Source organism: Rhipicephalus microplus, chromosome 1 (assembly GCF_043290135.1).
Source record: "Rhipicephalus microplus isolate Deutch F79 chromosome 1, USDA_Rmic, whole genome shotgun sequence".
In the NCBI taxonomy this organism is placed as follows: Eukaryota; Metazoa; Arthropoda; class Arachnida; order Ixodida; family Ixodidae; genus Rhipicephalus; species Rhipicephalus microplus.
Window position 1 is genome coordinate 287,959,519 of NC_134700.1, and position 25,992 is coordinate 287,985,510.

General features: G+C 47.1%; 1 protein-coding gene across 1 annotated transcript in view; it reads left to right on the forward strand.

The window, feature by feature from the left end:
- The window catches only part of LOC119160142 (transcription factor Sp9), a 163,509-nt gene that overhangs the window by 55,751 nt on the left and 81,766 nt on the right, over nucleotides 1-25,992 (forward strand). The window contains exon 2 of the mRNA XM_075865098.1: nucleotides 17,408-17,452. The gene's annotated coding sequence lies outside the window, so the exon portion shown is untranslated. The remainder of the gene's footprint in view (nucleotides 1-17,407; nucleotides 17,453-25,992) is intronic.

Sequence of the window (25,992 nt, forward strand, 5' to 3'; positions counted from 1 at the left end):
ACGGTCTGGACTCGCTCTAATGGCGCCGCACGATTCTTTTCCCCCGCGGAGTTTCTTTTCTCCCGGGCTGTTTGCACTGGTGGCAAAACTGCTTGAACGCGAACGAATGAGCCGCGTAAGTGGACGCGGCCGCCATTCGCGCACACTGCAGTGAGGCTTGATGGAGCGACGGCAGACGAGGAAGGAGGGGGGGCGCGCAGGCTCCATTCACATGCAAAGCGCGCGCTGCTGGTGCCACGAGACGCGGCCAGAGCGCGCTGCTCACCCAGCCGGAATACTAAGTGGGCCTCTCCAGGCGGGGGAGCGATATTCAACCGCGCGCCTGACAAATGGTCCTCTTGCTTAATTCACTTTGCGGCCGCGCCGTGTCGACAGGGCGCTGCCGTCGCCGTCGTGTCGCCGTGTCCCCGCTCGCTTGTACATCGTGCGTCATGCTGTTGGCGTCCTCTTCTTTCTTGCGGTCACACTAAAGCACAATATACAGTAGCTCTCAACAGCAGCCCGCAGCCAAGCTGCACCCTCTTCACTGCCTTATTATGCACTGCGTTCGCGCCATGTGTTCGTGAAAGCACTAACAAAAGCTATTGTATGGCCACTGAGGGGGGAAAATGGTATGATTACACTCTATGTAGAGCTTAATGAAGGGTATAGAGAGAGACGTTGTTTTATGATAAATTGGAGAGGTTGAGCTATATAGACAAGCTTGGAAGCATATCCGTAGATCTGCATCACGATTAGGAATGAACGCAGAAAGGAAACACGTGTGCAGGCGAACACACACACACACACGTTTCAGGTCTCTCAGACGAACTCGTGTGACGAGGCCTGCCTGAAATTCTCTGAAGTCGGTGTACCCCAAAATGAGTGAGCAGCTTTGTAACGCGTGCGCTGGTCAGTACATTTGATGCAATTGGTGTACTGTAATCATTCATCAGGAAAGGTGAATCAAGGAGAGGTCCCTTTTTTTTCAAAAGAATGAGTTCTAAAATGGTGCTGCGACGCTGTATAATGCAGTGTCAATTTTGAGCGAAAAATTATGAAAATTATGAAAATTATTTAAGTGAAAAATTATGTGTGTGCAGCTGTGAAGGCGTGGTCGAAACGCATGACGTCTTATTAACCACCAGCACCAGACTCAGTCTCTCACAGTTCACCCGTTTTCTCTCATGTCGCCGTCTCTCCCCTGTCCTTTCCTTTTTTTTTCCGTTTCGCTCAAGATGCATATAAAGCATGTCTTGCAGGTATTTAACAAGGAAGTGTAATTCACAAAGTCGAGAAATAAAAGGAAGACAGCGAGGCCAACCAGACCAAACCTCCGGCTGGGTACCCTGTGCTTGGCAAAGAGTGTGTGAAATGACTGGAAGAGGAGAAGAGCCTATGGGGAGGCGATAAATTCGTGAGAATAACAGTCTCGACGAACACCACACCAATATTGTCGGTGGACCGTCACAGTGTGGACGCCACAATTCTGAAGTCACAGTGTGTCGTTCTCCCCAGTTTCCCTAAGAAACTGCAGCGATGTGTCTTCGTGTTGAAGTCGTGATAGGCAAGTGTTATAGAATCTCACTTTCGTCGAGAAGGCCAGTAAAGGGTCATGAAAGCCGCTTCAATAGGTAATTATACGTAGCTGGTTATAAACAAGTAATTATCACTTACTATAACTTGGAAGTCGTCTCGATTACATTTTACAGCAAAAAAAAAATATTGCAGCAATCTTGCGGTTGGCGTAGCTGCGTGCATGATTATATAATTTGCACAAAAACTAGGTTGGATTTGTGTTAAATTTTGATCAATAGAGATATATTTAGGAGAAAAGTAACTTGGGCTCATATTGAAGCAGGTGACAAGAACTAGTAAGCAGGGATACAGTTCGTACGAAATGGAAGTTGTGCATACACTAAAGCCTTCTTAAATTTCCAGGGAACATGTAAGTTCTTCGTGTATACGAGCACACCGACTGTACAACGCAAAATTATTTAATAGCACTGCACAGCTTTTTTTCGTATAAGATAACTGACTGCTATCTCTGCAGAGGGCGCGGGTCATTGGAATTGCTGAATCATGTCGTGTGTACATGCGTAATCACCGCTGCCAAATGGTCTCCAACATTATACAAGCGTACATCAAGCTCGACACGCAATTGGAGGCTTTTCGATACTCTAAAGCTTGCTTTGCCGCAAGGTGTCAGCCATGTTCGGAGGCACAGCTGACCTCTCAATAACGAGCTGGGTACCGATGAAATCTCGAGAAAAATATCGATGCTCCCTTTTCTGTGTTTCACAGAGCATGAATGCGGCTTCGACAAATATGTGACGCAAAAAATGGACATATTTTACGAAGACTTTCTGCGGACATTCACGACTCGCATTAAATAATGGTGGAATACGACTGTCGGCGGGAAACAGAACTGGCTAGTTTATAGTGCGTTAGGTGGTCAGCTAGGTTTGTTTATTGAAATGATGAAAAGGAGAGGTTGATTTCTTTATAATGTATTTGGCTACTCCTTCTCGCTTAGCAGAAAATAATATGTAGAAAAAAAGCAATAGGGCACAAACTGTTATGCAAACATGTGCAAATGCAGTGCAATATATGCAAATGCAGTACAAGCCAACACCACACGGAAGCACATATAGTTAAAATGAGTGTGCATGTACGCCAGAAGTCTAGCACACGATCGAATAGGGAAAATGGATTCGTACATAGACGCCCAGACTGAATGTTCTGGGCTGGGCACACACGCACACGGATCACAATACTACACATTCGCTTTCAGCGTTAAGACCAAGGCAACAACATCATGGACGTTATTTCAATAATGTTTGTGACTTCAAAAAAAAAAAGTACTTGAAAGCGACAAGAGCTCTTTTCTGAGGGGTTGGCTATGGACCTAGTATATATATATATATATATATATATTTTTTTTTTACACTGAACGGTCTTCTATCTAAAATAAACAAAGTTGCTCGTATATCTTTCATGGTTAATCATATTTTTTTGCACGCTAGGTGTAAATGACGTACACCTTCGTCAGGGTGGCCACAAGAGCCTTCAGGACTGGAAGCATGCTTCATCTTGTACATGGCCAGTTAGTTAATCTACATTAAGCGTATCACGCTATTATACTAGGGAGTGCTTATTTTACACTGATGAATATCGATGTACTCCGAGATCAGCGAGCACGTACACACGCCATTGAAGAGCGTGCTCTCTGAGGATAACGCTATACCTCACTTTTGACTCCTTTGTTCTTTTAGGGGCGAAGCTCTTTGTAGCGGCACCCGTTCGTCCCTCGTAGTTATTGCAGTGTGTAAAAAGTATAAAATTTTGACCTCCAAAGTGGTGCCGGTAAGGGATTTCTTCTGTGCGTTGTTCAACAATAAAATATAGTGCTCAATGTGCATGCCAATGGCTGCTAAAGGGGAATGAGAGACAGGAGCATCTGGCTTTTAGTTAACGCGCACGCTGCAATCCCCATTAGCAGCCATTGGCATGTAAATTGAGCACTATCTGACAAGAAAGGGTTGCTACGTTATACTCGCTGGGCGTAACTTCCTTGTTTTTAGAAAGGTTTAGCGAGCGTTGGGCCGCAGTGCCATGAACACAGTGAACTGGTATATACCATGAACTCGAGGTGGTTAAATGTGGGAAGTAGACCCGAAGCGCAATCCGTAAGAAAGTGTGCGCGTGCCACCTCTCGTTTAGTCCTTGGATTGTCCGCTGGATGGCGTTGCTTCTATATGGGGAATATACGACGAAATGATGCGAGATGGTGGTACTTGGAGTGTTGAAAAGATGGACGAACGGACACACAGACAGATGCATGGATGGACGCGTGAACGGACGCAGGGGCGGATGCATGGACGAACGCGGGGACGGACGCACGAACAGACGCACGCACGGACGGGCGGATGGACGCGTGGACGGTCGCACAGACGGACGCATGGACGGACGGAAGCAAGAACGAATGGACAGACGAATGCTTCGCCCCGCTCTCCATCATTCACTCCGTGGATATGCTGCCATTTTTTTTCTACCTGATTCACTTGCGAATAGAAAATTCGGCATCCTTTGAAATTGGCGTTCTATAAGAGTCCTCACGTACGAAGTAAGAGAAATGGACAGTGATGTGACAGATGGGCCCAGAAGGCTCAGCCGCGCGGGGGGAAAGGCTGCAGCAGAAGCCCTTCGGCATGAGCGGTTCGTCATTTGTCGTTGCGGACCTCGTTAGCCCTTCTATGCCGGCTCACGTGGCGTCCCGATGGTCCTTGATGGCGGACACGGCGCGAATAACCGGGGCCCTCCCTGTCGGGGAGGTGGTCTAGGAAACGAAATCTCTGCCCGCGAACACAACCACGCATCGAAGGAAGGGCAGGCAGACGGCGAGCATCGGCCGCACACTCTGCGGTCAAGCGCTCTGGTTTGCGCCCCAGGTCTGAGAGGGAGGAGGCGAAATGGGCACCGGGCAGCTTCGACGCGGTGTTCCCCCTTTCCGTGCACGCCTGATTGGGTTTCCGCGGCCGCGGGGCGATCTGCACCGTAACGAGAAAGTTTTGCGCGCGGGCTCTGTCGATCACGTGTTTGTTGATGAAAACAGACCCGCCGATTTCTCGCGTCTGCCTGGTGAGACAGTCACGTCCTCCCGATTGTGCAAGTGCGGCCAGTTGCTCGCGAATTGCGCTTTTTGTATTAGTATGCTCTTTGTTGTTTGCGTGGCGAAGCGTTGAGGACGTATATACGCACGCACTGGTAAAGAATATAGGCGGCGTATCAGAAAAGGGAATCGCTAGGACGAGTATAAATATTGACATAGTACGGAAGTAATGTTTGATCGGTGATATAACAGCCGATTTTTGAAAAAAAGTGTACTAAGACGTTGTTTCTTGAGAATATTGTGCGGCTGGTATTAATATCGATATAGGTTCACAGCTGCACGCAAGTTAGTGCTCGCCCGCAATGTTTCTCGCGAAAGATTGGACGTCCCAAAACCGTCATATGGTTATGAGAGACGCTGTAGTGGAGGGCTCCGGAAATTTTCGCCACTCGGGGGTTTTTTTAACGCGCACCCAAATCTGAGCAGACGGGCCTAGAGCGTTTGCGCCTCCATAGGAAATGCAGCCGCCGCAGCCGGGATTCGATCCCGCGACCTGCGGGCCAGCAGCCGAGTACCTTAGCCACAAGACCACTGCGGCGGGGCTTCCCGCGACAGGAAAAGGTCATGAGCCACTATGCGATGTGTCAAGGTATCAAATGAATTCCTGTAGGACAGTGCATACAATGTGCATCTGAGCGAGAGTGCGCATTAGTTATTCGAAAAAAAAAAACGTAACTAACTTCGGCAGAAGCAGAAGCCTAATCCACCACGTCTAAGTATATCATTGTCCTGCATCCACTCCAGAGGATCAGCGGTGGTTATGGAGCTCGAGTGCTGGTCGGGGGATGGAATTCCGGCCGCCACACTTGGGTGGACGCGAAATTCTATAGTGGCATAGAGTTTCATACAATAGTATACCTATCTGGCGCTAGTGTATACGCAGGCTCCTATATAGAGCGGCGCTTGTACTCCCTATGTGAATGATTGGAAGTATATAGCTTCAGATATGCTTCGGATGGATCGCATTCTGTAGATTCGCGACGCTTGTTTAAACAAAGTGTAAAACAAAGTGATGTGAAGCTACAATTAATTGAAACTTGCTTCATTCTTTTGTAAGTAGATCTACACATGAAAGCTGGACAAATTCAACCACCAGGGTATGCATTATTCTGCCATTGCATTTCAAATTTGGAATCAAGATATTACGAATTATTTTTTTACAATACTTGAAAACAAGCATGCTTGTTTGTCCTCCAAAGTACGCAGTATCTATTTATGGAAATAACAACACTGTATCAAGTGAAATACAGTTAATGTTTCATCTGCTGCGACGCCAGGTGCGTCTGTCCAAGTGGTCTGCTCCCCAACGCATTTATGTTTTGTTGTGAAGTCAGCTCAGAGGAGCGTGACAATGCGTTTACATAGCTTCGTCGTCGTTTTCACTCAATTTGAATGAGTTTTGGCAAGAAGCGATCAGAAAAAAGAACGTGAACTTGATGTGGTATCCTGCTCTGGCATGAGAAGCTATATCTATGCGAAAAAAAAAAATGAGTGGACGATGCTTCGCTTAAACTGTCAAATAGAACTTGTAAAGCTCCAACGTCGCAAAAAATCAAGAGATCTATAGCGGTCTTGAGCCTCCTTGAAGAACAAAAAGCTCTGCTTCAGTGCTTTGCACCAGATCCCACTGCCCACACTGCGCAAAGAACGAAACTGAAACTGTAGAAAAATGTTCTTAGACAGTTCGCTGGCTCACGAAATCCTATCGGAAGCCTCTACTTCCCATAAATCCCACGGGGGTACACGATAGCAGAGCCAGAATCCTCTCTAGGAATCATTACACGAAACTCTGTGGTTAGAGGCCCATGTGCTCACAAGTTTAGGTACGCGTAAAAAAAACACACGAAAATTTAAAGATGATGAAGATGGTTGCGGTAAAAATGGTGAACATTTTATCAGGGTTTCGGGGCGCATGGCTTCAACATTTATTAATAATAATAAGGATTCTCCCCTAAGCACGGTACGTGGCATGTGATACATAAAGAAACTCTCTGGGGAAGGCTTCCTGTAAAAAAAAAAAAACGCACAGTAGTCACTTGTGCATGTTTCCTCACCTTCTACAAATCATCCGGGGCGGGATCCTTATAGTTAGGCTTACAGTAGACGTATGGAGACGCAAGGATACCGGCAGTTTTGCCAAGCTTCCGTGGATATATATTCAAATCAGTCTGTCCAATCCGAGGTTCCTTGTTTCGTTTTTGCCAGTCTTTCGCTTTCTCTATCCAATTCAAAAGACACGCACGCCAGACAGCGGAAGAAGTGCGGACTTCAGCGAGCGCTGTTACCGTATGCGTGACGCGAGACCGTTCATTGCCGAGCCGGATCGCAGCAAAGATTTTGGGGATTCGGCGCGCATGCAAGCCTTCGCGGTCTGTAGCGTGGTGGCGCTGTCACCGCAGCAGAGGACACGTGCCGGAGACAGCGCGTCCGTTCTCTCGATTCTGTCGCGTCGATCAGGCGCGACGGGATGGAGGAAGAAAGGGGGAGGAGGGGGGGACTCGGGGTTCCCGCCGCGTCAAAGACAGGCTCTCCGCTTTTTTTCGCGTCCTAGCCTTGCTCTCCCTCTTTTTTTTTTCTTGTTTCATCCGCGATTCTGTCGGTACGTGAGATGCGGATAAAGCCTCCTGGCGCGTGCATAATAGCTCCTTGGGTTTCGTTACAGCGAGCGCCGGCACTTGCGTCCTGACAGGCGCAGCGATACGAGAAGAAAAAACTAGAAAAAGAAAAGGACGTCGACGCTGCCAGGGGGCGTGTCGGCAGCCGTGGAGTGGGCGTGGCGGCGAACGCCAGTTTCGAACTTGGCACTTGGCGGAGTGCGCATGCGCGCGATGTGTACAATGCACCGCCGCGGTCCCTGCAGCGGGAGCGCAGACCAACCGCCACGCTGACTATAGCGACAAGGGAGACCCAGAGAAGGACGAAATCAATCCCCCTGCCAACACGTAACTTGCGCGAATCCACAGCGCATCACGGAACAAACGGAAACGCACGTAGGCTGCCTTTTTGTCGTTTTTTTTTACTCGCGCATTGCTGGGAACGCTTGCTGTGTGAAGCATTGGAGCGGCGTTGGTTGGAGCTGCCACTTGATATCTGTCTCCCTCCCCCTTCTTCGTCGGAAACACGGGATGAAACCTGTACTCGGCAGACGCGTCTGGAGGGCTTATTGGGTCCGCCCACTTTGATTTCTTCCGTGCAACCTCGGAAGCCCTGGTATTCACTGTGAAACGGTATCGGATGTAGATGGATGTTTGCATTGCGAAATGCGGACGGTCTGAGGATGTGATTGCTTGCGTATCGCCGCCAGAACATTTGCATATTGTAATAGGCGCTGCTAGAGGGATGCTTTACAGAGAAAGGTGAATCGTGAGTGATGCCACGTGCAGGCGGTTCTCCTGGTTAGTTTGCCTGACTTTTGGCTTTTCGTTTTGAGCAAGCCTGACACTTTTTGCTGTCTCTGATTGCGGACGTTGAGTGTAAGAAATCGGCCACGTATTTCACTTGTGTAGACCGCACATGGTGATTGCCACTTGCGACGCTTTAAACACACTAAACGTTATTCGCGATTACATTAAATACATGGTTCTGGTTGGGGAATAAGACCACGCAGGAAACACTGACATTTCACAGTAGTCGCCTTGTGAAATGATGTAACCTGCAGGAGGAACCATTACATGAATAACTTAAAAGGCAATGGAGTTTTCTAACCATAAATAATTCATGTACAACCACTCCTTTCTCAGTCCCTGTTCTATTGCGCTGTTTTGCCTCTATCAACTTGCCCAGTTTTCAATCCTACTAGTTCAACCTCGTGCTGTACTCAGGTCGACATCAGCACTCACGGTATAGGGGAGCACTGTTCCACAATATCTACAGCGTGAACGTGCTTACAGGTTCGATACGTAATCATGAACCAGTAATCTAAGAATGCCTTGCTATACTTACGATTTAATGACCTGGGAAAACTGTACCAGTGAATTCTTCGCGCAAAGCGGCAGCTCGACTCACACGTGATAACATTTCCCAGAAGACGTTGCTGAGGTGAAACACCGTCAGGGATCTTGGATCGATATAACCAGGCTCCGAAGCTCTCTCCAGAGTGCGCGGAGCTCAAGCAAGTGAGTTGAGGAAGATGGAGACGTGGTGTGGCCTCCGAGCACCATGATATCATGAGACCGGTCGCTCATGAGAAGACGCACCAAAAAAAAAAAAAAAAGATCATGGCGTGGAACAGCAAAATTTTTTACAGCAGTGCATACGCCTGTATGGCGACTAAAAGCTTCTCGCGGGGATTACAATGGATATCGTGGGAATAGCATTACACCGAGGATATAGCCAGTGCACATCACAACATTTATTTTTGCGAAGAAATGCGATGAAACTTGCATCGAACTCACTGTGTATATACGAAGGCAGTTGAGCAACATGCAATGCGAGCGCACAGAAAAAAACAAAAAAAAAAACGACGGTGTGTGTATTCGAAAAGACGGTATACCTGGCAACGAGGCGAAAGCAAGTAAGCACAAATACTCGCCGAAACGCGAGTCACGGCCAGCGTACGAAGTATATAAAATGGCGGCAGCGTGGAGTACAAAGAGAGACGCCACGTAGTTGATGAAAAGGCTGTACACGAGAGCAGCGGTGGCGTATAGCGCGCGCGTTGATCGAGAGAGTGGAGCGAGCCGTGGCCTTCCATTGTGCGAGACAGACTCGAGAGGGAGCCCGGAGGAGAACGAGGAAGACTGGTCGAAGAAGGTAGAGGACGGGGCTCCGGTCCTCGGCTGTGTCCGTCGTCCGCTTCCGCAGCCACGCCCTCCAGCGGTGGCGGCTCGCATCCACAGATGAAAGAGGATGGAGAGCAGCAATTGGGGAGCACCAAGGAGGAGATGAAGCAAGCGGAGGGAGATTCTGCTGCTGCTTCCTTTCCGAAAGAGGCAGGGAAAGGAGAGTCTGCCTGCTGGTGGCCGGAAAGAACGTGCAGCCTCAATCTTTGGACCTTATCCGCCTCTTTGTGTAACTCATTCGCTTTCCTTTTTTGTTCCCGTTTTCCCCCGTTTTCCCCAAGAGCTGCGCTGCGTCCTCGCCCGTACACTCTGCCCGGAGTTGCTGCTGCTGCTTCCAGTGCGTTTTCCCCGTCGGAAAGCCCGCCATTTCGGCGGGTGCGCGCGGAAACGCCCACTACTTTTGTGCCAGCGACGTCCTTTCTTCCATCACTTTCCCATTTTTGCTTCCCTTTTGCTCCGTCTCTTTCTGGTGGCGTATATATATAAGGATATATATAGCTCCCCAGCTTCGTCCCTTCTTCCTTATTTCGAGCCACGTCTCGCTTCATCTCTCTTTGCGTTGGTTGTCTCTTTTTTCCCCCATGCTCCTCATCTTCCCGGTCTTCACCTCCCGGTACGCGTGCAGTGTTCTCCTTACTGTTTCGCTGTCTCCATCGGCGCTGTAGTTCTTTGGCCATTGGCACTACTGCTGTGGACGCTGACCGTTTCACTTTTTATGGCTGGTTTCTGTTTCCTTCCTCGCTAGACGAGTAGGAAGCAAGCGGTGTACTTGGTCTCGCGTCTTGCTGCAGACAGGCAGCTACGCCTCATCAGTCTCGCGTTTCGTGTGTAGTTTGCTGCAGTAGACGTTGCGTCTTGTGGCGTTGGTCTTCCTCTTCTGTACATCGGCGTGACGCTTGCTTTGTGAAGTTTGTGTGGTCGCTCTTGTTTCTTGACAAAAATGAGACGTCGGCACAACCTAAAGCACCGTGACGATATCAACTGTAACTCGAAGTCGCCGATCGTTAGTTATCAGACAATAGTGCCACCCGTACTCTGTAATGTTTTTGTTCAGTTAGTAAAGTTTAGTAAAAGCAGTAATGAATAAAATAATTTGGCAATTACCTTTTGCCTTGGTTTTACCCGATACCTGGCCTTTTATTTGGATATACCTCACTTGACACTGGTCGTTCGAAAGATCACAGTAAATCAAGCACAGATGCCTGGCATTTGATTACAGTAACTGATATCGTTTTCTTTAAATTGTATTCACCAGCATCATACGTAACAATAAGTCACTGCACAGTTGTTGAAGCAAAAACCCATGTGCACGTATCTCCGCGTAGTGAATCACGACGAGCGAGGGAAGTGCTAGGTATCGTATCTGTAAGTAATCGTACGTCAACCGAGCTTTGCCCCATATAATCTTTATTGAGCGTATGTAGAAATGTAAATTTATTTAGCCCTCAAGTCGTTTTAGAAAATTCAATGAGCATTTATGAAATTGCTAGAGTGCACGAGGATATACCTCGAAAGTGAGCACAAGGACCTGCCATCCTACCGGTGGCGATGCTACTTTAATATGGCTAGCTTATTGGAACATACAGTTTTTGACGTGTGCCTTTGTGTTACACGTTTTTTTTTAAACCTCAAAATCTAGCACATTTTAGTATACAACTCCAATATTATCTTCGATAGGTTATTTTCTCGGAAACAGCGATCAGCCTTATCAACAGCCTTATAATTAGCTTATGTCTATGTTGAAGTCTAGTGTAAAATCTTTGAGTGTGTGTGTGTGTGTGTGTGTGTGTTTGTGTGTTTGTGAGTTTGTGTGCGCGCATTTGTGTGTGATTGTGCTTGTGTGTGTGTCGCATATGTTTCGACTATTGCGACATTTCTGTACCGTGACCACAACGGTAGACAACGCCAGGTTTTAAAAAGCTTCGCCCCTAAAAATATTTGTCTCTCTAAAACACGCTCATTCGCGGAGACTTTTCAAAAGTGGGCTTGGCCACATAAATACTGTTATTGCGAGAAAGCCAGCTTTGACAACTGCCTTTGGTGCGTTGCGCATGAGCCTAGGAATGCATCGTCATTTACCATTGCACGTCACACTGTTGAGGTACACTAGTAGGCAATGCTCAGTGCACAATACTAAGCAGCAGGATCCTCAGCGCGTAGTGCTAAGGTGTAGAAAAGACACTGCAGAGTGCTAAACAAGGGCTGCTCGAGTTCAACAAGTGGCGTTACCTTCAGAATAAGCTGTTTCTTATTAAATGAACAACAAATGCAATCAAAAGAGGCTTATGACTGAACCTATCGCAAACTTACGTTTTAAAATACACCACAGGGATTGTGAAACTTCCAAAAAAAAAAAAACTAAACAATCACACAGCTGGAAAGAACGAAGGGTATCATGCGGCACGTAACATACATTCTGCTTAATGTGTTATATCATGCTCACTTAAGCACTTCTCAAAATAAATTGGTGTTTTCATTGCTATCCGCGTCCTGGGCACGCTGAAATAGCAGCGAATCACCTCCGAACCTTCCCAGGACAACGGGGAGTTGAGCTCTAAGTGTGCATAAATAAATCAAGGGCTTTCCTTTCTCCGGAAAAGGGATCGGGAAACAAACATTGATCATGCGGCCTCCAAGCTTATTATTGATTGGGAGAGCATCACAAGTGATAGGTTTCAAGGGTATGGGTAAACCTGTGGACGAAGCGTGTACAAACCCACTAATAGGTGGAAATTTCGATGATGTTGTGGGATTACAAACACTTTGCATTGCTGAATCATGCACATTTGAGCATTAAAGCTCATCATTCGCCTCAAGAAAACATGCAACAGAGTACAAGAAAGCAACAGAATACCACAAGAAAGCAACAGAATACCGCTCGAAAAGTGGGTGACTTCCGTAGCAAGTCTCATTGACTTCCATTCGATCTACTAATTTCTTTTTGTGTCGGCACCTCTCGTTTCACGCCTTGATGGCCCGCACTGGTTGAGGTGTCACAGAAAGAGAGGGTACTCGCGAATGTTTGTTTCTTTATATTGTCCTTGTAATCTCTGACACCCGTCTCTGTCCCAGCCTCGTCAATGCGACCCTGCAGCGCTCGACTCTTGCGAGCCTACAGCCACCCCGCAGCCCTCCCGAAACTGCTTCAACTGGAGCACACGGATCATTGCACCGCTCTCACGTTTCGGGGTCGGGCAACAGCTTCGCCGGCTACTTTGACACTGCATTCATCATATTAGCGCGTCACACACACCGGGCGCACGCCACTGGCAGCGCAGAACGACCTCGCCAAAGTGTCGTGCAATTGCGCGAAAGCGACAGGGAGATTATGGCGACGCTTCCTTTTTTCTAAAGCAGTTAGGCGATCATCCTCTTTATTTTGCGAAGTGGAAGCATGACGCCCAGCCGCCGCTCGCATGGACGGATCGTGTGACAATGAAGGCCAATTTGCTTCTTTCACATGTAATTTGCCAGCGTATAATCCTCTCGATGAAGCCTCCCCTCCCGCTCTTCAGATTAGCCTCGACCCTCGAGTCTTGTTTGATCTCGCATAATCCGGCGGCGCCCCTTGATCCGCTAATCGGAGGGGGATTGATCCGCGTATAAGTTGTCTTGCCTTTGGAAAGCGGCCGGGACGAGCCGGTGTCCTTTGTCAGGCTTTGTACCTTTCAGTTTGCATACGCGTTTGCGTGTCACTTTCCGGTGTACGTAAGTGATGATGAGGAGGAGGGGGTTGTGAAAGTGAATATCAGTAAACAACGTCGGGACAGCGAGACAGCTTCATGAACTTGAAAAGAACGCGTGTTGATATGTTAGAGCTCTTGCCTAGTCCGGAAAAGATGACAGTGGCGCTTTCCACATCATTATTCTTGAAGTCCGAATGATAAATGAATGATGCAAATAGGCTGGCGCAATTTCATGAACTATAGATTTTATACACCATATTATACCAAACGTCCATCTGATAAATAAAAAAATAATTTAGTCAAATAATTTACTTGCACGCTAAGGGCTAGAGTGAATAATATCTGGTGTCTGATTGTAGCTATATTCTACAACACCTCGTTCCTAACATCCAGCAGGAAGGTTGTATTTTGGAACGGCCAGGTTTTATTTAGTACTTTTTTTTTCGCGCAAGTGATAAGGTTTCTGCGTGTGTGTTATATCCCCTTTCACACCCGTAACACATTTCCTTTCATGCACGCAGAAAGAGATGTGACTTAATTAAAGTGATTGGAGTAGCCGTCTTGTAGATGCCTGGAGAGGAGCTACATTATAATGGAAGAACAAAAATTGAGATAACGTCGACTTCAACCACTTATAGAATTGCTGCTGTTGGCTTCTTCGCCTCAGTGATGTTTGTAGGCATGGGTCAGCTCTCGAAGGAGTATTGTCTGTACACATGGCTTCACAATGTGGGACAGCGCCTGCGCCTTCTTCATGCAGTAATTAAACAGGAATGACGCCTTGCAAGAATGTTTTTAACAGTGAAGCCATAAGCGGAGAGTATCGGGGGAAGGGGGCACGAGCCTCCTCTGGGTACCTTCATCTAGGAGGATGGGGGGGGAGGGATTCCTCCCGCCACTCTTCTCACTTCATTCATCCGCTTCATTCCCACTTTACTTAACCCCAGGGAATTCAAATTTCACTTCATTCAACCAGCTAAATTAATTGGCGAAGTGAAGGCTTCCTTGTAAGCCAACAGATTCGCTGTTTCACCAATGTCCGCCGAGCGAAGCTGGCAAAACTTTTTGCTTTTCACTTGCGACATTTCCCTTCGTTTTTCCAAAGTGAAATCTCATAATTCGATTTTCTTCTCCCAGGAATTGGGAGGCAGTCCGGACTGAGAGATACGATCAGTATGACTTGATTTGATCCGAGGTTGCTGCGTCATTAATTGCGTAACATACCACGTGTGTGACATTCTTCAAAAATATGCATCGAAAGCTATGTCTCTATTGCAGCCCAAAAATCTATTACTGTACTCTTTCCACTGCTTGCGAAGGAATTTCGGCTACATGTAGCAGTCATCAACGCAGCATTCTTTTGTTCGAGTACTTGCACCTCATGCGCCGTATATCACAAGCAGCAACATCCCGCACCAAACATACTTCACTGGCAACAGACGCATCATCTCTAATGTCTTCCCTAGAGTCGCAAATGAATCTTGAAGTCGTAAACCACAATGGGTACTTGCTTCTCACGCTGAATCATATAGTGTCTATTGTGCGAGGTCACTTGAAGAACGAGGTTGAGTCGGGTGCTCATTACAGAAATTGTGTCTACATTAGACATCGTTCATACGGATATGCTGGCACCTCTGATATGGCATAGGATGGCAGATTACGAAACTCTCATGCGTTCTCAGACGCCATATAATATGCACTATAGATGTACCGTATGCATCGCTTTGACCGACAATGACCCTGCGTGCGCGTGAACTGCATCCCAAACGAGGTCCTCGCGGAACTCTCGAACTCATTAACGATGCCCTCTTGTTCTAATGCGTGAAATACCATGGCGTTAGACGTTGACCGAATAAGGATGTGTAAAGTGCGCTGTGAATAAGTTTCAGCGCATGACATTAATGCACGTTTGTCACAGTCAGTGGCAGCAAAGCTGCACTATCGCGTTATTAATTGTAACGTTAAGTAAACAGCAAAACACGCGCAAGGAGACACACCTCTCGAAGTGTCTGCTAATTGCCCTACTCTACGCCAGCGAAGTATTCGTGCAGCTTTATATATAGCTGATCTGGTTATTTCAACTGTAGTAGGGGTGAAGCTCCTTATGATCTCGGGCGATCCCTCGTCCTTCCGGCGTACCCAGGAGCGTCTCCCTTATCATTCAATAGATGGCATTATGTGTATATGTCCTCGGAAATAATATCACTAGATGGTGTTAGCGGTTTTCGAATGGTTGACGACTTCATATATGGTTACAGACAGACAGACAGACAGACAGACAGACAGACAGACAGACAGACAGACAGACAGACAGACAGACAGACAGACAGACAGACAGACAGACAGACAGACAGACAGACAGACAGACGGATGGACGGACGGACGGACGGACGGATGGACGGACGGACGGATGGATGGACGGACGGATGGATGGACGCTTCGCCCCACTCATCACCATTCACTCCGTGGATAATCTGCGATTTTTTTTTCATCATTGTCTCCGTTGCTCTCCGCATCACGACACCCATTACATTGTTATATAGGTCTTCGGTGATCGCTTTGGATACTATACTTGACAGGCCCAACTAATCAATTTACAATTAGTATCATTTGCGCGAGAATTAATGTGCTCAACTTTGCCTTCATACTGCAAATATACATGTATTTTCCATGTAGTGCTTGCAAAGACAACGTTGTGATTCGTTCTGAAAATCTGTGGCGAGCTTTGCCCTCTACAATTAGTCAGCTAACAGGTTAGCTTGTTAAGTAATTAGTTGTTTGACCATGAGCGGATAGCCAGCACTTCATGGCGAACAGCATATACTTGAATGCTGCTCAGACGCAAGCTTCTTGGTATCAGTCTCACATAACAGTCGCGGTAGCAGCCGGGCGAACTGTGAATCAGCAGATGCAGTCGACCTCATCGCAAGGTTGGACAGCTCTACAATTTTCGTCAAAATTAAGAAAAAAATGCATATAGGTTATATACTACGTCTGCGTAAGTGTGTTTCGTTCCAAAGGCCACAGTGATAAGAACATAGAGGATAGCGTGAAGAATATCTTTCTAACGCGCTTCGTGGTTACATCTTGTCCACTCGCAGTTGTGCGTGCTGATGCACAGGGTTTCTTACAGCTATTTTAAGCCACCGTATACCATGTTGCAACAATATACATGATTCGAGAGAATCGCGCACATGGTACAGGGAGAGAAGCCTTAATAAGGGGCCCTTGATTAGACATGGACCGGGCATGTAGCGCGTGGACAGGATGACCTCTGGTTACTAAGAGTAACTAACTGGATTCGCAGAGAAGACACGAGGGTTAGGGGGAGACAGAAAGTTAGGTGGGCAGTTGATATTAAGAAGTTTGCGGGCATAAAATGGCAGCAGCAAGCACAGGACCGAGTTGACTGGCGGAACATGGGAGAGGCCCCTGTCCTGCAGTGGACGTAGACAGGCTGATTATTATTATTATTATTATTATTATTATTATTATTATTATTATTATTATTATTATTATTATTATTATTGTGACGCAAAGAGACAATGAAATGACAATTCATTGTTTTTCTTTACTTGTGCATAGTTTGACGTCCGCCATTTTTTCTTTATTGGATACACGAAAAAGTCATACCAAATGCGATTTCATCAGAACGCATTTCGGCTGTTGAATGCTCATTTCTCTCTGCTGTAAGCAAAAACAAAAATAATAAAGGCCACAGGAAGTATAAGGAAATAAGGAACGGGGCCTGGGATAAAAGGGCTTTTTATAAGGTCGTTTTTCATTTTTGCGGCGTCGGGAAATACAACTCCGGCACGGAGATAATACACCTCGAATTGCGTGCGCCCCATGGTGAGACGCCGCGTTTACTTTTCATCCGCTATGTGTTATTTGTCTCTCAAACCACCTCCTTCTATTATTACACCCGTTTTTTTTTATTTACGAACGCCACGAAAGGAAAACGAGAAAAGGGGAATCGGCAATCCGTGGTGTTATTTTGCAGCGGTATGTAAACGCCCCCCACGGCACGGCACGCCTTCGAAACACAGCGACTCCCCGGGAGCATCCAGTCAATTCTTTTTATTCGCTTTCTATATCGCGTTTCTGTTTCTCTCTTTCAAATAGCAAAAAAACAAAACAAAACAGTATCTTACGAGGAAAGAAAGGACTGAAGCGTGCATCAATGACGTGGCATCATGTCGTTCTGTTTTATTTGTTTTTTTTTATTGCGTGTACAGCGATTGCCTTGCCAAAAAACCTCGCCCCCAATTTTCCCGTTTCTTTTTCAGTTCCCCTCCATGCTCCTTGGCGAGGCTGGAACCGAACGAAAACAGGTTCGCTCTTGTTTACGCATTTTGTCGTTGTTTCTTTCACTTAGATGTTTAAGGTTTTTGTTATGAGAAAAAACTACAAGCAATCCGCATCGGACACGCCATATATAAATGCGGCCATGCTGCGAAGTGGGCGAGGAGAATGGAACTGCCGCAGGACGAAAAAAAAAATGGCTTTGATTTTCGGTTGTTGTTAAGAATACAGTCGCGTGAGTTGCCCGTTTGAAAAATGAAGTGCGCCACGAAAGTACCGGCATTCGTTATTCCCTACAACTCTGCCGCGAGAGAGTGGGATGCACGAATAAATAATAAAAAAAGGGGGAGAAAGGGAGAACGACATGAAATCGAAGTGGATGGAAGCGCACGTTGAAGCGCTATAGTTTTTTTTTGTAGATTGCATTCAGTTGTCGATGCGCAACAGTAACCTGCTGTACAGTCGGTCCGTGCTCTGGAAGGTTCATTATCTTCACGTCTTTTTCCCAGTTGTTTTTTTTTAAGATCTTGAGGGTTGGGATAACGAACCAGCTATACACGATATCCAGAGCACCCACCCTGCGCGAGGTGCACTTATTTGCACGTTTAATTTATGCCTGGCGCACTCCGCCATGATTTCGGATCGCTGTAAAGTACGGAAGGAGCATTGTTCACTATATTTACTTATTTATTCATTATGCACGTGCGAGAGTGTTGAGGCAAAGAGTGCTGCTCACAGTATTGCTTAGAAGACTAAAAAAAAGCACCCCCTCTCCCACCACCCACGTGAGATTAATAAAACTCGATACTTCATGGTAATATTAGCATCCTGGCGAAGGAACTGTCCCTGAGAACACTTCCTGTGCTTCTGATTGCTACTTAGTTTCACTTGCACGCTGTAGCGTTGCAAGTGCCTATGGAACGCCTTCCATTTATTAACACAGTTGCACAAAGTATCAATAGCAATATATTATCCGCTCTGTTATGTATTCGTTTGTAACGTGCTATTCATTACCGGGCGAAGGCTTACATGCGTGCAAAAGTCATGAGTGAATTGCAAAACGATTGCTAACACATCTTGTAAAGTTTGTTTTCTCGCCTAACTGCTGAAGTAGACAGAGAAGCGTGCTCGCGAAAACCTTATTGTGAAATTGGTACAGGTTATAGATAAAGAGAGAAAGTGGAAGGAACTCCTGGAAGAAATTGGATCTATAACGAGACATTGAGAGAATAAAGGCTGCGTAGCGGCACCAATAAGACAATTACTTTCAATTACTTGCACATTTACTCACAACTTACGAATCACCGACTAGGCCAACAAGTTTCAATCAGCCTCTTACCATCGATTTTTTTTTCTTCTTGTGGTTCCAGCAGCGACAGCTGAATCACATGTCAAAGCAATATAACAGAGCACGAAGCGCTTCGAATCTTCACACATTACGTCAATGCATATCACGGGCGTAATTCTGCCACAAAACAATAATCGTTGCCTATCACGCGTGCTTGCTTTCCGTTATCACCGAGAGCCCGGTATTTTTTTGAGGTCACGAGCGGCGTGCAGTTATCAGCATGGCATAGGTACGAACGTAGCGAGCGCAGATTTCGAGAAAGGAAACACAGCAAGCTGGAGGACGATTATTGTTCTAGTGGCGGAAAAACGGCGAAAATACTCCCATTTGCTTTACTGGGCAGAGAATGATGACTGCAAAAATAAAGACTACACGGCGGAAAGACAGCCTTTGGTCTCAACACGTCGAGTCCGTCTAATATTGGCTCGCACTGCGGCGAAGCCTACCTTGCGATGCAGCATGCGGCGGCGGGAGCGCGGCGCAGTCGCGCGCGCTTTGTAGTCTCGTCGCTCCATCTAGCGGGACAAAGAGGAACTCTCCATTTTACGCGCGCTGGCGACGAGTGCAAATATCCTGGCTCCATGCGGGCGTTTGTTCTCTAGTGGACGCCAGCTAGAACTGCCACCATTTTCCGCTACGCGCTCCAAAATTTTAACATTGCCGTTTAAGTGAGTACGTTTTCCCCCTAACGTGCAGCATATACATAGTTCGCAAGGGCTTGTGTAGGGGCTAGTTAGTGCATGCTAGACCCTCCTTTTTGTCTTTTCCCACCCCTTCTGCAGTTTTTTTTTTTGCTTTTTCGTTTCACCACATGAGTTGTTATAGACGCGTTTCGTTTTATCACCCCTGTTTTCCGTGTTTCGTGATGGAGGCGGAAATGTTGTAGGCCCATGTGCTCAGATTTGGGTGCACGTTAAAGAACCCCAGGTGGTCGAAATTTCCGGAGCCCTCCACTACGGCGTCTCTCATAATCATATCGTGGTTTTGGGACGTTGAACCCCACATATCAATCAATCAATCAATCAATCAATCAATCAATCAATCAATCAATCAATCAATCAATCAATCAATCAATCAATCAATCAATCAATCAATCCGTGTTTCGTGCTAGCAGCACTGCCTTTATCACATATTACATAACGTAGACACGATCACACATTCGTTTTTTTTTTCGTCATGCGAGGAATTCAATGAGCACTGAAGCATTAAGGGGGGAGGGAGGGAGCCGCGCTCCCCCCTTCCAAAATAAAAAAGAAAAAAAAATAAAGAAAATAAAGAGAGAAAAAAAGAGAAGAGCTTGACCAATGTAGTAGTAAAGGCGATGAACACATGATAAACAGGCTTAGGTTTAATTTACGCATCGAAATTTAAAAAAAAAATCTACTGAATCATCTTTGCTCAGGAAGTGTAATAAAGATGTATTAACAGGCGACGGAAGTCAGCACAAATGCTGAACACTCAGTGCGTTAAGTTCCCGAACTTAAAACTGACAATGACCCCTTCTGGGGGGCAAGAGAAAATTTCCTTAGACTGCTGTCGTAGGGGCACGGTGGTGTCATTTTGCTACGAGCGCTTATATACACATAAAATATTAATAGATTAATAACCCGTTTTTCAGTGAATATCATGCGTAACTCCTCATCATAGTTTCATTATATGTGTATTACTACAGATACCGCTACTTTATTTCAGGCAAACACTCGCCCATGTTGCGTTACAATCCATAAGCGAGCACATTGGGGGGGGGGGGGGGTCAAGGGGGTGGCTTCCTCGCACAAACTTCACGAATAATCATTTCCTTAGCGAGCTTTCCCCGATAAAAACCACACATCATCGTCCCGAAAGTGAAATTAATCACACAATATATGTATGGGATTATCTGTTGACTCCTCAATGCTTGTCCATTTTGTCCTTTCAATCTTGTCCGTATAGTTTCGCGTTGTAATATCAAGTACGGATACACCAACGCGCTAGGTGTGCTGTTCTTGTGGAGATACACCACAGTTCTACGCCAGTGGCACTGTTATGTGCCATACGGAACGATTTTTGTAACCAAAACCTACACGTATGTACCTCGATGCCCTATTCTTGCGAGACACATTACGTGTCAGCGCCTCGGGAAAGATGTAACCTTCACAAGTGCTTCGTCACTATAGGCGGGAAACGGAACTGAAAAATGACTTTATATTCTTTACTCGCGCAAGACATTAACGAGAAGGAAGAAAGAAAGCACGGAGCACGAGTCTTCCGCTGAAACGTGGTTTTGTGGGGTATACGCCAACACGAGAACATACACCGAGTTCCGAGTAGCGAACCTATATGTACACGCCAAGGTGCACAGCCGCCAAAGAAACCGTCCCTTCTTCACCTAGAGGCATCAGTTTTTCCCGTCATTCTCGTTCCTCCCGCTTTTGTTCTCCCCTTACGCTGTGTGCACTGGCCGCTGCCGAGAACCACGTTCGCGCGGGCGCCCCAGAAAGCGGTTTCGTCTCCCGCCTCGCCGTTTGACAGCAGTTCGGTTCATTAGTCATTGTAAGGCACAACAGAGCACGGCACGGAAAGCTGTCATAGCCACGGCGCAAAGGAGGAGGAGGGGGTGAGGAACCTTGCAAGCAAGAAGACTTGAGAGAGAGAGAGCGAGAGTAAACTTGAACTCCGGGCTAAACTATATACACAAGGAAGGGAACAGAACTCAACGTAGCAGGAGATATAATAATTAATCAAAGAAAGTAAAGGAAAGAAACAAAAAGAGAAGATGAGTAGTTTAACTAGAAGCCGGGCGTTTTCTACCTTGGTGCTTCATTCTTTCGAAACTGTAAAAGAGGGAGGCGGATTGGGGGGGGGGGGGAGTGCTTCTGGAGGTTAGAGTGAATAGGGGGGGAGGGGTGTGGGCAGGCGGGGGGTATTCTCGTGCGAGAAAAGCTAATTACTGCAGCTGTAGCGGGGAGCTTTCCTGAGGCGTTGTGGGACCTTATAGACACGCCGCGTTTGTGTTCTTGGTGTTCCCGCGAAGAAAAATTTGTTTTTTTTTCGGCTCGACCCGGAACCTGCTCCCAGAATGAACTCGCGTTACCCCCTCGGATCCTTTTCGGCGCGCGCGGCTGTTTTGCCGGTTCCGCCGCTACTTCACGGAGCAGCAGCGGCCGCTGTCGAAGAGGATTGCTCATCTCTCCCGTAGTCGCACGTGTGTGTGTTTTTTTCTCGGGAGTTAAAAACGAAAATGGGAGCACTTGGCCTCTGACCCGGACAGCTTGTCTTCGCCTGCCTCGGCTACGCGTACGCGACTGTGGTGGTTTCGTAAATCGGTATTTGTCTTTGACAGAGGCCGTAGTTAACTCTTCAGTCTTAAGTAAAACGCCCCCTCCTCTTTTTCTCATCCCCCCCCTTCCTTTTTTTTTGTTCCACAGTTTCGGCATGCTTCCCTTTATGTATGTTTTCTTCTTCTTTTTTTAATCGGTTGTCGGTTAAAACTACGGCACTCTTTTCGCGGAAACACTTCTTCATTGATGAAGCTCCGGCCAGTTACACATTTGGGGCGGTGCAATCACCGCATAGCCTTGCTGCCGAATGCGAGGTCGTCGGTTCGATTCCCAACCCGAGTGTCTCCGATTGGGTGAAATGCAATATATTTGCCGTGTACTTGTAGTTATGTGTGAAGCTCAGAGAACTTAAAGTGACACAATTAAAGCTGTGTCCGTTGTATTCCTTGCATCATAATCAAACCTACTTAATTTTTTGTAATTATCATTTCGGCACTTGATAAAGTGAGCGTCGTCTTCTTTCGCACACGTTTCTAAATGCGACCACCGCTTCTGGTAATCCAAATTTTTATCTTGTGCTCGGCATGTATTCGTATTGACTGGTGCGTTTATCATCACCGCCTCAACCGTGGGTGCAGAACGAGAAGTTCACCAAGCTACCGTAGTGATTTAATTGGTTGAAGGTGCCTGCGAGGCAAGGCTGTGCACCGATTTTTTTTTGTCTGTGATGTATATAGCGTCCTCATAGAAAGAGAAGTAGTTGTAAGTTATCTCCACAGATGACCTGAGCGTTCCCGTTCAATGCAATAATTCAATGTAAGTTGTGAAATGCGACCTCATCAGGAAATTTCGCATGGTTTGCTGACACGCATTGAACTGTCATGAGCATGTCGCATGGATATCATATGAAGGCAGGAGGGAGTCGCCTTGCGATGAGTATAGGTATAGCACGTGTAGTAAGGGAACGCCCGTTGTGAATGGCTGATCTCCTGCGCACCGATTGTAAGCCACAGATCGCTGAACGCCGAGGATACACGTATACGTCCTAACACTTCGACTCGTCTTCTCGTGTAGCATTCGTAGTGGGGACAAAGACCCGCTATTTCAACGCCCCTCCTGTATGCGTCATATTGCGTACGCGGAAGTCTACTATACGCTACAGGCAAGTGCGAGGATCCTATGCGGAGAAATGACATAGGAGCGTCCTTGCCTTCGCAGCGAGAAGGCGGAGTGTGAACGGACGAAATGGCGAAGATTGGGCGTCATGCTTCTTTATGGCTGCGGCAACATGGCTCATAGGGCTGCGATATTTAGCCGCATAGAGGGATATACGCAATAGGCGAACCGGCTTCCTTCCTTGACGAACAATGCCAAAGTATAGATAAAGTAAATTGAACAAAAGAAGAAGTGAGGGAGTTCTTTGTACGCGCACCCATGCGCAGCTTTCTCCGCATGCAGCTCTCTTGAGTGGCACCATTGTTGTATAGTTTTCCTATAGTCGCGTCCGCTTGAAAGATGATAACAGTCTCAAAAATATGTGAAGAGATACAGCGCGGTCTGTACCGAAAATGGCGCAAGAAACCGGTCAGAAAAGAACCGGATGGGCACTACAGATCTCAGTGTATAGTACACATAGACGAAGTTTCGGATCGCGGCACCTGTTGAGATCACGAAACAAAAACGATAGAAAAGATCCTGCCATGCTCTTTCGGAGGTTCAAGCGATGAAGGGTTTGCAAGATCTCATCGAGATCATACTTCGAGCGGCTCCGCTTGGCTTGGCTGGCGCACCTTGGTCCAGCTCAGCGAAGGGGGTGTGGATATCACACCCTCTCCCAATCCCCCAACCGCTTGGCCCCTTCCTCCGTGTGCGGTTCCTGGCGGGTGATTATTATTGTTAGCTGTGTCGCTTCGAGAATAGTGGGCGGAAAAGATTGCTGCAACACCTCTGGAGACGCTTTCAGACTTGCGGAAATATGGTCCGTTGTTGTCGGCAGGGTTACGCGTTAGATCTTGCAGCGCGGCTTCTTCCGCGTCTTCGGTGTACGTTCCCTGCATGAACGGGAACGAATGTTCACGGCACGAACGGGGCCCTAGCGGAGCGTGTATTTTGACCATGCCCATTTTTGTCTATCTCACCCACAGAACGACGTTCTTTGTCAGTAAAGTGAGGCGAAGTTCTGGATAATGGAAACAATTGGATTTTTTGGCCACTTTGCTCGGAATTAGGTTTTAGAAAGCTCGGATTTACATTTTTGTCTGTATAGGTGGGCGATGAACTTTATCGTACACTTGCGTGTTTGTTGAAAATGTGAGTAGATATGAAAGTGGGAGAAGTTATTGTTGTTCCTTCGCTAACTGACATGCTTTGGCCGCAAATAACACACACACCAACTATATAGCCAACAATCAGTATTGTTCCTTCGATAATTGCGATGACAAAGTGAAATAGCGTTTAAAAAAATATAGCGCGCTTCTTGTGAAAGCACGCTCAGGGCCATTCGACACATTGTGAGCACTGACAATATAAATAATTTCGGAAATAGAGCAGTTCCGGAACACGCACGCACGCACACACACACACACACACACACGCGCGCGCGCACACGCACACACACACACACACGCACACACGCACACACGCACACACACGCGCATACGCGCGCACACACACACACACACACACACACACGCACAGAGACAGACACACAGACACACACACACACACACACACACACACACACAGAGAGAGAGTGAGAGAGACAGACAGACACACACACACACACACACACACGCGCGCGCACAGACACACACACAGAGAGAGACAGACACACAGACAAACACACAGACACACACACACAGAGTGAGAGAGACAGACACACAGACAGACACACAGACACACACACACACATACACACACACACGCACAGGCACACACACACAGAGACAGACACACAGACACACACACAGACACACACACACACACAGAGAGAGTGAGAGAGACAGACACACACACACACGCACAGACAGACACACAGACACACACACAGACACACACAGACACACACACACACAACACGAGCAGCACGGCTGGTCGGTATAAAAATAAGCGAAGAGAAGGACACCACAAAAAGGCACAAGTGTAGAAGGTCGGGGCTGAAGGTCCACGTTGCAGTCGCTCTTCGGACACCCTTCCCTCCGTCGGCCTTCGCGTCTCACGGGCCATCGACGCATGGTAGTCTACTCGGATGAGTGACAGTTTGACTGGCGTGCCGGCCTCGCTTCGGGAGGAATCACGGCGCCACGCTCGTTTTTCGGGGGTCCTCCTGTCGGGCCACTCGAAGCGAACCGATTCGCGACAGCGCACGCCGATTCAAGGTGCACGCCTGCTCACCTGGGTTTTGTCGTCCCACACCGGCAGTGCATGCTCGGCCGGAAGGTCACTGGCGTATTTCTTTTTTTTTTTGCAAGGAATTGAGCTACCGTGTGTGCTGCTTGGATGTCTGCCATGGATGCCTGTGTTCCTCCGGCAGTGTGCGTGTGTCCGACTCATGCGCGCGCGCGTGTGTCCATGAGCGTAGATAAGACAGAGTATGAGGTAATACATGTCAGAAGAGTGATATAATAAGGAGGCACGCTTTGATGGATAGCTTTGCGTTAACTTCGAGCACCTGTGGTTCTTTCAAATGCACCTAAATCTATAGCCACTGGCGTATTCTTGCATTTCACTCCCATTTAATTACAGCCACCATAGCAAGGAACAAGGAATCGAACCCTTGTTTCAGGTTCCCGACACCTGACTAAAACTACAGATGGTAGTTGATAATGGCGTATATATATATATATATATATATATATATATATATATAACACGCAAATTCAGACAGACAGACAGACAGACAGACAGACAGACAGACAGACAGACAGACAGACAGACAGACAGACAGACAGACAGACAGACA